General features: G+C 42.8%; 1 protein-coding gene across 2 annotated transcripts in view; it reads left to right on the plus strand.

Moving 5' to 3' along the window:
- LOC311263979 (protein ELFN1-like) overlaps positions 1-13,057 on the plus strand; it is a 121,921-nt gene that overhangs the window by 70,596 nt on the left and 38,268 nt on the right. For both annotated transcript variants that reach the window (XM_084364450.1, XM_084364451.1), the window contains one exon: positions 7,267-7,324. The gene's annotated coding sequence lies outside the window, so the exon portion shown is untranslated. The remainder of the gene's footprint in view (positions 1-7,266; positions 7,325-13,057) is intronic.

The following is a 13,057-nucleotide window of genomic DNA, read 5'->3' on the forward strand; positions in this document are numbered from 1 at the left end:
TATGTAGACCGGTGACGCTGTTCTTCTTCTTCTTCCAACACGGAAGCATGAGAAATGTCACGGAGCAGACAATTTATTTCAGCGTGACTGTCAGCAGGTGGTTGTTTTCTGTGTTGTCTTTCATACGCCGTGCTAGTACAGCTGCATGGATTCTGCTCGGCCGCTTTGATATCTTGACTCTGGACGATGTGTGTGGCGTTGCAAGAGAGACAAAAGACACTCTGACCACAGAGAAAATGTACACTTTGAGCAGACTGATGCGAAAACAGCCATCTAGTGTCAAACTCTGCACAGTGAAGCTCAGACATCTGACTGTAGGAACAAGAAGAATTGGGTTGGGTTGGACACACGATGCATTGGTCAGCTTCCTGGAAAGCTGGTGTCATCACCCTGCACTAATATGCATGAACATAAAATTAACCCACCAAAGATAACCATTATTTTTAAAGCAATGCAACCCTGCTGATGTTATACACTTTTCAACAAGTGTGCTCAAAAGCCTGTGCCGGTTTAGGTTAGGTAGACATCCTTTTTTCACTTTGCTTCTTTTCGGCAAACGTATTGCTTAACCTGAATCGACTGTGTGGAAAGTAAACAAACAACCATGTGCGAACAGCATCTTTAATAAACACATATTTCACAAGGCTTGTCTTGGCACAATCCGAATGGTAAAAGGTACTGTTGTGCCTCTGCCAACATTTAAAAGCTGTGAAAAGATTAAAGTTTAGTACAGCATATCTACTACCTGCTTCTGACAGCCACTTTCACACTATTTAAATGGGCTTCCCCGCCCTTTCACACCAACACAGTGAAATGATGCCAAGCCAAAACTCTTGCTATGTAATGCCCCTCCCGAGCATGAAGCAAGCGCGTTATATTAAAGTGGAAATAGACAACTTTCAACTTTCCCCCTCCTAACCTTGTTCTGGGCTGTTGGCACTGCTGTCAGTGTAAGCAGCATGGCTATTGCTAACAGTCTGGCTAACGTTCAAAGCATAAAAACAACCGTAAGAATCACAATTTGACCTGGAAAACGCTGATCTCAGTACTTTGAAAAGAAGTAAAACACCCAGTTGTATTAGGTAGGCAGGTTTTGTTACGCACTGATCTAGTAGAAAGAATCTAAAAACGTCCCAGTGGCAAGAGGGAACACATATCAACCGGGGAACAGACTTCGACACAACACCGGTGCTCTCCATTGAGTGAAGGCCCGTCTGTTCACTCTTGTTATACCTCGGTTTCTATCACTCTCCCTGCTCACCTTCTTTGCCTCCTCCATCAGAGGGTTTCTTTTTCTTTTGCAGTGTTGAGTTTCCACAGTTATTCCAGTTGTGCCAGTGTTACCTGGGGATAGCGACCAGGGAAAGCGATGCCTCTTCCTGTTTTGGTTGAGTATGGCAGACTCTCCTCTCTACTGTAATTCATCATTCGTTTTTCAAAGATTTAAAGTGAGCCCGGCGGACTGAATAGCATAGTGGAAGTGAGGTTTATCGGGAACCAATCTATACACAGATGGTGCCACTGAACAATCAGTAAATTCCCTTCAGGATTATAAGGTAATGTTGTCGATTGCCAGTTTTAGGAAGCAATGATGCCACTTCATATGTCTTTAAATTGCTCAATGGAGCTGAATTTACAGTTACCCAGTATGTATCATTTCACATTGTCAGTCATCGAATGTGAAAAAAATAAATAAATACGGAGAAATTAACTTTTGCTTGGTCCAACATACGCTACAGTTTGAGTTTGAGGTGAAGGGTTAATCCAGTTCAACCTCCTTTTAATTCACGGCATCATTAGTCTGATAATCCACATGATCTGTTATTAGAAAATCATTCTGTTTGTCTTGCCTTGTCATCCCTGATAGCAGATTCGTTTTCCCTTGATCGTCACATATCAAAACAACACATACATTAAACATGTATCACATGGTTAATTGCACATGAAACACACGCGTGTGTTGCTCAGCGGGAGAGGGAAATGACATTCAGAGGAGTCAGGCCGAGGCTGCCATGACCGGCTCGCTGTGCCCTGAGCTTGCCTGCGGCCAACCTGATTTTTTCTCTTTTTTTCTCACAACAAATCAGATATCCCACACTGCAGACCTCCCACTGATGGAGACCAGCTGAGTCTGACTCACTCACACTGCTCCTGGGCTCGTTGGTCACTGTGTTTTTAGCCTTTACAGACTCAAGTCTGTGAGGATCACAATAAACACCCAGCTCCTCTCTCTGCTGTCCTCTCCATTCGCAGTCAAGGGGACTACAGAGGAGCAAACGCACTGCCGATGCACAAGGAATAGCTAAAGAGTGCCCTGCATGTGTTTGTGTGTGTACGGGTTTGTGTGTGTGTGTGTGTGTGTGTGTGACAGTTCAGTAGTAGTTTCTATGTTTAGCTAATTTGCCAGCAGTAATGCATCAGAGCCTCTGTTTTTAGTTATTCTTTGTTTTTCTGCAGGCTCCACATCCGTCTCTCCCCTCGTGTTTTCCCCAGTTGTTTTTCCTCTGTTTCCTCTTCCACTTCATGATGCTTCACCCGAATGATTTCCATTTGTGCTGTTTTCCCCGGCTTTTTTAATGTCAAATGAGTTAGATAATGGCCAGGTGGACCTGAGCCAAAAAACGACCTTCGAGAGACAAAATTATCTTCGCGATTCCAGCACACTATGCGTGTGTGGAGTCTTGTTGCCTGCAGTGATTAGAGAACGTTTGTGATGAAAAACTGGTCTCTGCGGCAGCGCTCGGAGCACGGGAGCTCAGGGATGTTGACCGAACGTCGGACTGTTTATTTTGTCCAACAGGCTCACAGGACTGCGCAGACACACACAGACACACACGTCAATATCGCTACATGTGTTGGCAATTCAGCTGGCAGTCACACTCACTGGCTATTCATTTGTAACAGTATGCTGTTTTGCCTTTTCACTCGGGCCTCCTCTTGTTTCCCAGCATCCCTCTCTTCCTCGTTCTTGTTGGTTCTGTCCATCTCCACATCCTCAGGCTCAAACAGCCTCGCTAAAAAAAAGCAGAGCTGCAGTGTGTGTTTCTTGTGTGTTCGGTTGTGTAGCAGGGCTGTTCATTTCCATAATTCTTCTTCCTTTCTTCTCTTTCGATTGTGCAGGAAGATAAGACATTTATCTCGTATTACAGACTAGATCTGTAGGCTTGACTGAAAGACACAGTATGTAATGGCTGCCCATAGGTGTCTTTCACTCAAAACAATGAAAACAAAAGGCGTAGTTTGACATTTTGAAGCAATGTGGGATCATGGGAGTTGTTGCCTTCATTGTTAAACAACCACCATTGCCGATGAAAATCTATCTGACGTGACTCAGTCAGAAAATGTTCACAGTCCTGGTAATGTTTTAAATCTTTGTTATTTTACATTTAGTCACATTATGGCGACTTCCTACCTCACGTATTATCTGATGCTTCCCCAGAAGTTAAAGCAACAGGCGACCGAATGAAACGCACCGTTACTTTGACTGAACAAACTTTGAACAAACTTCAATTTCAACTTTAACTTTAACAAACATATAACAAAGGTCTAATTGTTTGTAGGTATTTTACTTTGGAAAAGTCACACATTATATCTTTAGGACATGGCTCCATAAAGACTTGAAAGTCTCAAGTTTCATGCATGTTTTTGAAATCCTGGAACATCCATGTTTAAGATCCATGCATTGAAAGGACAAAATCTCAGCCAAGTATAAACACTGTTGCTGTACCACAGGTTTGAATACTGACCGTTAAATGACTCGACACTTGAACAGTTTCCTCTCACCTTCCTAAAAGTGTTGCATCTTGACCAACACTCTGGTTACAAAGACCTCTGACTTGACCCTCATGTCACAGACATGAAATCCAAAAAAACAGAGTGAACGAACACGAGCGAGAGCGAACCTTCTTGCCCAGGTTTTCAGTCAACATCCACGTGAGATCCTCAGAGTGCTCAGTAAAAGGAGAGATTGAGGTTGGGGAAATAGCACGATAGAAAACCTTTCAACTATTCAGCATCAGGGTGCAGCAATATAAACGATTTGAAGTACAGAAAATATGCACACACCATCTCCCTCGCATGAGCTGGTACAGTGTGTCTCTTTAAGGAGAGACAGGAGCTAAAAAAAAAAACAGTCTCCTCTGATTGGTCAGCTCACACATGCCTGACCCAGCACAGCTAACAACAACAGTAAAATGTCAATTAAAGGTGCATTTATACACTTAATTTTAAATTATGTTTGTTTCCCTGTTAATTCCGCTATTAATTAATGAATCCATCTGAAATATAATAATGATGATTAAGATATCACAGTGATAATTGTTTACAGACACAGTACATGTGATGAATTAGTGCTGTGGGCACTTTAAATAGCCACAGCCATGAGTAGCGGTTGCTCGTAATGACTGGTGCTGTCGGAGAACCGTGTTGATTTGATACAATTAGTGCACTTCTCCTTTCTTTGCCGTTCATCACATTACGGTCTAATGAGTTTGAGTATGAGCAAAAGTATTTATACACAAACAAGTGAATGTTTCTACATCTATTCGTGGCTAACTGTTGGAGTGCTCATGAGGCTCTTGTGCATGCGGCCAGTTCCACAATAATTGAGATTTATAAAATCAGGCGCAAACACAGCTTTGTAAATCTGATTAAAACACAGACTTCTGCCTTACCTTTAGCCAGCTGTAGTTTTATGCATTCGGGAACCCCAATGGTATCAGTAAGTGTCTCTTTTGAGGATCAAAGCTCAAGATTGAGTGACTTGATTTAGATCAGTCTCAAATGACTCAGACATGACCTGGATTTTCCCCAAAAGACCTAAAACCATAGCAAGAGGTGTGTGTGTGTGTCTTTGGGGAAACTAGAGAGAAGCAGAAGATGCACATTTGGTGATTGATGCAATGTATGAAAGATAAGGGATGTTCACATACAATCTCCCCAGAGTATTCAGAATATCCTTTGCCTGAAATTACTGTCTGACTGTGAACGTCTGTCCTACACATGTGCAGAAAGGGCTGTCATGTGTAATTTACATGAACAAAAAGGTCATTTTTTGCACTTCAAAGAAACATTTTTGAATCAAAGACTGATTTTGGTAGCACGGCGCTGCTCAGATGGCAACCGTTGCTTGCCAAATTACACCATAAATGGGTTATGATGCAGAAAAGCACCTTGACAGAAGACTAGACTCGTCAGAATAGCGCATGCATAATATAAACATTCAGTCAATTTGCATTAAATTATCCTGCAAAATGCAGATAATGAGATTATTCGACTCGCATTATTATTTCATGATTTTTAAATCTAATATGTAATTCTGCAAAGACACTTGGAACGTAGAAATGTGCTGCAAAGGAATCAAATAACGCTTGTTGAGGACTAGATTTAATAGTTACAGCGTTGTATAAGACGTCACGAACACCTGATAGTATAAACATGCAGTGATTAAACTGAACAGCCTTGCAACAGATGAATTGTTTGCTTAAGTCCAGACACAGGGAACAGGATGACATCATCTACTATGCAACTAACTGTGCCATTATAAGCTGCACCAGAGCCCAATGAAACACAGGCTCAATAGAAATCAAAGCCACGAAGCCAACATGGTACAGATATGTACCTGAAATAAAACCACTGGATTTAATGTAACAGCCAGTTAATAATAAGAAAAAGTAGCCATTTTCCAAAAATATAAATGATGGAGTTGTATAACAAATGTCATTGTATATGCATGTATATCAACACTTTCACATAAATAAAAGTTTAAAAGAAATTTAAATCAGAATATGTAAAAACAGTAGTTATATTGTGCCAAGACCAGGAACAAACCACTTCTAGATGTTATAGAAATACATCAATACCACACAGAATCTCAATTTTGTTGCAAGAAAGTGAAAACTAGCGGAGGACAGGAACATTCACTGAGTAGGTCTGATGATACGTTACGATGTAATGATACCGGCTCTGTCATGGTCTCTGGTTTGGGGAGGTTTACTCTCAGCAGCTCCAGCCAGAGTTGCATCAGGTAGTGTTACATTTGCAAAACTCTTTGATTATTCATCCTGAAATCGCTTTTTCTGGCAGTTCTTATCTGCACTATAACGTCCGGGCTAACTAGCTCTACCCTGCCAATACACAAGCATCAAAAAGCATTATCTTACACTAGCAAGCCAAAGCGAACTTAACCAGCTGGCAACAGGTGTCTTTACAGCTGGCAAAATCCACAGTCGTCCACTCGAAGGAATGGTTTTGTTTTATGAAACCGAAGTCCGATTGTTTAAAGAATTACTGCAAATTGTGAGTTACATTTGTGCTGAGAGCTGGACAGATGCAGAGGCAGTGACTAACAGCAGGGTCCTTTGTGAGGCTTTGTGATGGAGCCGTGTCCAAGGTGTTAACTCACATTCGCGGGCATTTTTTTGAGTGTGTCGTTCGCGGTGATGTTGGATATAATTTAGACGAGCTTATCGTATTTTAGTGAGGCTTAAGCAAAATAACAGGAACACCCTGCAGCAACAGGTAGTTTTCTTTGCTCAGCTTCCTCTTGTTTTGTCCACAGAATAATATTAGTTTTCTTTATCCTTTTATAGTCTAAACACACACAAACTCTGGCACACAGAGGTCTACTAGACACTCGAGGATGAACAGTCACGTGACAGAGAGGACAGCGAAGGTTGTAAACTCTCTCTGTATGAGATTGTGTTTTCCCTGTGAGGCAGCGCCACGGATTAGCCTTGGAAATAGGAGCTCTTCCTCTCCGCCTCGCTCTCTCTGTCCATCATTGACTTGCCAACTGTCAGATGTTGCTGTCATCCTCAGCCGTCCCTTCATCCGTCTCTCTAATGGGAATCCCCCTCTGTTTTCTCTTCACACAGCCCTTATTTCAACAATCCCCTGCTTTCTCTCCTTCCTCTGTGTCCCATTTCTCAGTCTATCCTTCCTCCCCCTCTGACACACATAGAGCTTTGAGGTGTCCTATTAATTGTGTTATATAAATCCAATTCTTTATTATTATTTAACGAGTTTCACTTTACCGCAGTAACCAGGGGAAATTGCTGAGGCCAAACTTAATTCCCACTCTTGGGTTTTTCTTTAGCTATGCTGCTAGCTGTCCCTGTTTGGGTTTTTTTTAATGTGGCAGGCTGTCAGTCTGCGCTGCCGCCGAACGCTTTTCAGAAATGTCTCACCTTTGTCATTCTAACCACCGTCTGTCTCCACCCGCCCCTTCCCCTTTCCCCTCTCCCCCCCTTTCTCTCTTTTTGATAGTGATGTGAGAGGCGCGCCGAGACTCTGCTGGTTCGGAGAGGTCCTCCATCTGCAAAAGGTAAAAAAAAAAGTTTTCCCCCCTTCCTCTTTTGCTCTGTCTGTTTTCCCATCCTGCTCTCCGTCTCTGCTTCTGCACGCCAGCCTTCGCCGCTAGATGGGAAGACGTCAGCGGAATACAAAACATCGCTTTAACCGCCCAGACGGAAAATCACATGCAGCAAATATGAGCAATAAACATCACACCTACAGTATGTGCACAAGGCCTGCGCGCAGTCGTTATCAATGCACGTGCACACACGCACACATGCATGCACCGGAGCGAGCGGGATATTCATCATGTGATTTACGCTTTATTTCCTTTGGGGAAACGTTCATGACACAAATTCAGGTGTGTTTCCCATTCTATGTGTGTGTGAGAGAGAGAGAGCGGGATCCAAAACCTATTTTCTTTCCCTGTTATGAGAAATTGTGAGCTGTCAAAGGTTTAAGGGCTGCAGCCACACAAGGACAACAGGATTTGTAACAGAAAAACAAAGACACTCAACGTACGCGCAGCTTAAAGCTTCGTTCATCACGTTTGCCTCATTGAACGTCACAGTGCAGTGTTTATTTTGAGGCATCTCGCGTGTCAGAGTGCGCTTTTTATCCAATCTTGTCTGAAATAAACATCAATTGGTGGCGCAGGATGAAATGCAGGTCATCACATGATGCTGCTGCTTTACTCGGCAGCCAGAGTGTTCACAGGGCAGCGTATCTTTGTTCTCAGAGTCCTTTATTCCCCAGTTCAATATCCTATTAACACATATTAACCCTCCAATTGGTTTCAGGTCAGAGCCCTAACCCCCGTGAAAACATAGGACCATGGGAGGACAGGTTAACGGCTGCTCTCGGTGTTGAGGTTCCCTCAAATTACAGAATTCATTCTCTCCAATTTGTATTGTGAAGCTGCCAGTTTCACACATTAACACCTGGACAGCCCAGTCTCACATGAAAGCGTCTAATAGACCAGCCAATACCTGTTGGTCCGTCTATTAGGAGGGAAAATGAGGGGAGCAGAGGAAAAATGTAGTATTTATTGACCAAAAGGTTTAAGGAGGAGGTTCAGGTGGAGATTAATGATGTTCACGGGATATCTGGATGAATGAGGCTGTGCTGTGTTCCAGTCGCTGTGAATGAAATGTTGGTAGCTAAGGTTCTGCAAACCGCTGACATGTTCACATTTGTACGTGTCAAAGGTTACGCACCATACTGACATTTCAACAAAACGTGCCATATCATGTTCACATTACATGTTTTAGACCTGACTGTCATGTCTGCAGGTGGAGGGGGTGGTGGTGTAGCTACAGGCGAGGAGGCTGCAAAGCCAGTGACCACAGTGCGAGACTGCATTTCAACATTTGTAAGCGTGACGCTGACAAGGAGCTGATATTTTTGACAGGAAGTCAGGACATTTCCAGCCGTGTTTGTGGTGACAAAAGCAGGTGTTTTAAGCCAAAACATGTTTATAACCTGAGTTTTATGTGTGAAGGTGGACAGGATTGAGTTTAAAGTGAGGAGCCTGCCAAGTGATCGCAGGTCCAAAAACTAGGTGTTTTTTAACGAGACCTCGGGACGTGTGGACACAAAACAGGGTGATTTTAACGAGACCACAGGAAATCTCCAGTCTCCAGGGATTTTAAGCCAAAACATGAAGCTTTCCTAACTTTTACCAAGTGAATTTTGTGCCTAAACGCAACCAGAAGAAATAAGGTTTGTAAAGTAAAGTTAAAAATAACTCTTATTCTAGTGATCAGGTTGTTTTTGGAGGAAGGAACGCCTCCATGACACAGTGAACCGGTGGGTCTATAAGATGGTTTGACCGGTCAGATCTGTCGGCTGCAGAGCAGTGTCGAGCAGTGGTTACTGCAGGGGAACAGGGCCTCACTCGAGGGCGTCTCAGCAGCGGTTATGCTGCGGCTTAACTTTGGCTCCCAGATTTATCCTGGCAGTCAGGGGACGGGGCTGAAGCTACTCAGGCTATATCCACCCAAATGTTATTCTGGGCAGTGTGGATAAAGCTTTGATAGATAATTCATGTGTCAGAGTCATCTGGGAAAATGACATTTAAAAGAAATTGATTAGTTAACTTAATTAAACATTATGTTGAAGGTCTTGGACTCATCACCTCCGTTTTTTTCCTAAAATTCTGGTTATAGCCCTCAGCAGGGACTCAGCTGGTGGTGCAGCGGATGTTTTTTCGTTTTTTTAATCTTTACTCAAACATTTTTGGCAAGAGTGAAGAATTTTATCCAGTGAAATAAATCAATATGCGAATACAAGTTATTTAAACTATCAAGGCTTCACCCCTGACACCTGCCAGAGCCTGCCTAAAATCTGTCAGAGCTGTGAATCTTACGACAAAATTAACAGCAGGAGATTTTGCCGATCTGGATATTTTTCGAGCCTGCCGCGATCAATAACCTCTTCAGCTGCACCTTGGACTCTGAATTGCAGTCACGGCTGCACGGCGGGAAGTCGTCAGTCAGACCGGTAGTTATCACAGAGATCATCAACAGATCACATTCACATGCAGCTGGAAAATCACGGTCTTCACCACCGAGGGGAGGGATGAGATAAAGATTGAGAGAACATCATCATTATCATCAGTTTCATCGCTTGTATCGTCACCGTGACCTTCATTATTCATCAGTTTAATGATAATCATCATTATTTCAACCTCCACCACTGTGCACACTATTGTTGCTCCGTCCCTCTGTGTTTCCCGTCGTCTCTCTGACAAACGGAGTCACATGTGGCCTCCTGCCCTCGTCTGTTAGCATTTACACACCAAACGATGTTTGACCAGGATTCAAGGCTTTTCTATTTCCATCCCTAATGCATGCGAATGACCTGCGTGTGTGTTTGTCTGTGTGCGCGTGTGTGCGTGTGTGCGCGAGGTTGTTCGAGGGGATGTGTAAGTGTAAAGCTGTGCGTAATGAGGTGATTTTTATTCGTCCTCCCTGTCCTCCTGTCCTGTCAAGACCACAGATTCAATTTGTGTCGAGATAGAGAGAGAGAGATAGTGTGTGTTTGCGCGTGTGTGTGTGCATGTGTGTATGTGTGTGTGTGAGAGAGAGAGACAGAGAGAGAGAGACAGAGAGAGACAGAGAAATTCCTGCCAAAGGATTCTCATCTTTGAGCCCAGAATCAGAGATGGATGTAGAGATGAATGCTATTTTTGCCAGGCTGTGTTTACCTCCGTGTGTGTGTGTGTGTGTGTGTGTGTGTGTGTGTGTGTGTGTGTGTGTGTGTGTGTGTGTGTGTGTGTGTGTGTGGGAAAGGAGATGGAGAGCTCAAATTTAACAACAGGCACAAGCTCGTGCGTGTGTGAGAAAAGAAGAGAAAGGAAGAGATGGAGGAAGGAAAGGGGTGCAGGACGGAGGAAGAGGAGGTGGCTGGGTGTGAACAGACTGAGTGTTTGGAGAGACAAGTGATTTTGGGCAAAGTGTAATTTCACATTAGAGCAGAGCAGATATATCTGACAGGGGAGACAGGTGCGGCTCTGTGCGCCCTGTGGAGCCCAGTGGGCGGATGAATAAATTACACATACGCAACAAAAACAATGCATATGGCATTTTTGGGCTCGGAAATCGGAATTTATCTTTAAAAAGTCACAACAGACACACACGATGTTTTCGTTATGCGTTATCCTCGAGTCACAACTGTTTTATTTATACAGACTTAAATGACTAAACACATCGATAGCACTTCACTGTAAACCCCCTATTTAGCAGTTTGAAGTAGCATACTGTACGCTAAGTGGCCACTTTATTGGTCCGTATTGGTCGGTTTGACAGCAAAGGTTCCAACTTCTGGAGTCGAGCCAGCGACCTTGAGGTTATGGAAGCGTTTGGCTATCAAGGCAATCTGTCTCGGTTTAATACAGAGACATTCATTGAACCAGAACCTCAGTCTTTTCCTTACCTTCACCATATTCCTAAACATCAGGTCGGACTCAGGACACCGTATCTTGTGTTCAAGAAGCTGTGCATGATCAATTTGTGGTACATAAATATCGTAATTTATTTAAATTAAAAACTTGTGTCAAAACCATAAGGGAAATTCTCCTCGTCGAAGTTTGAGGGTTGCTTCTTCTCTGCAGAATTACAGATGTGGTGTGATGAATACATGCAGCATGTAGACGAGACCCCCGACATTCTGATTGGACAACAACTGCAGACCTCATGACAGGTGTTAATCATGCCTTCCTCAGGGCGATGACCCTTTGATGTTTTGTAGGACAATAACTGTCAGCTGATCTGACTTTCTGTTATCACCTCAGGCAAAGAGAACGAACGGCCCCTCATAAGAAATCCTGACACGCTTTAATCCTGACAACTCCCCACACCGCAGGTGAGGAGAGCATCTCCCCATCTAAAACCCTGTTATGTTCTCATCCATACATCGATTCCTGAATCTTAAAAGATGTTTAATTCCCACAAAACAACAATAGTTCAGAAAACGAGATTTGAGAAGTCGACATATGACAAAACAGAACATTTCCCAAAACACAACATTTCAGAAAACATAATGACATTTCACAAAAAGGGACATTTGAGAGAACGACATTTCACAATGTTGTCAGAAATGTTGTTGTGTATTGATTCTCAAGGCCACTGTAGAAATACATTAATACAGGAAACACTAATTAATAATATATAAAAAGTAATTTCAGGACAGGTTAAGGTTCAGACTTGAACTGAAAGTATTGAGCTTTATTGAAAAAGAGTCCTCAGTAAGCCATTTTGAGGACTTGATACTTATGTAAGATGTGAAAGAAAAGAAAATGTGTGCATTCAAAATTTTGACCTGATAAAATCCTGGAACAATAAAAAATACCAATAATCAGGGTTTGGATGTTCAAAGCATGTGCAGTGCCACCAGTGGTCAAAAACTCTGCAGTGTCCCTTTAATCTGTTCACAGCGTTGAGTCATGAAGTCTCGACGGGGTTTAACACAGTGTGAGTTTTTCTACAAGCGTGATTTTTACTCCAGCAGGTGTAAATAGCTTTCCACACTGTCAGTCCAGACGTGCCGTAAAACACACATCAGATCATAATTTATACCCGGTCCTGAGTGATCAATCACGAGGCTGTTACCACTCGCAGTATGTAATGGTGCGTAATGATACAATGGCTGCTGCGGGGCTGTTAGTGTATGCTGACTATGCAAGACCAAGGACAGAGTCAATCTTACTTTCTGGAGTAAGACGATGATTTAAAATTACGCTCGGCGGGTCGAACAGAGGTGCGTCAGTGTTCCTTTATGGTGGAGTCTGTTAACGCTCTCATATAAATAAACAAAAACTTGCCCAGAAGTAAAAATATTGTTCATGTAAAAAGGAGAAAATAGAAAATAGAATATTAAATTATAACTCTAAATCTACGATCAGCTACTCACCGGTGTATCCTCCATATTCTCCTCCTCACTCTCAACCTGGAGACCTGGTTTTCTACAAACTTAAGGCTTAATAGCATCGTAACAACACAACAGTTTGGGGCGTGTAAGAACAAAAAATCAATTGAAAAAAAACCCAGAAAAAGTATTTTGTTGTTTGTTTTGCGATACACAGTGTTTCTTGTCTCTTCCTGCATTCACCCCCTGGACTTCATGTAGTCTTTCACTCAATCTGACAGATGCCACTGAAGATAAGATGGAGAGTCTGTGAGAGATACTGTGCAGAGGTCTGGGGACACACGTATAAAGGTAACACACATCCCCTGCTAATGCTTCAAAAAAAGGCTTTGAGAAT

Source organism: Pagrus pagrus, assembly GCF_965226575.1.
Source record: "Pagrus pagrus genome assembly, chromosome: 2".
Classification (NCBI taxonomy): Eukaryota; Metazoa; Chordata; class Actinopteri; order Spariformes; family Sparidae; genus Pagrus; species Pagrus pagrus.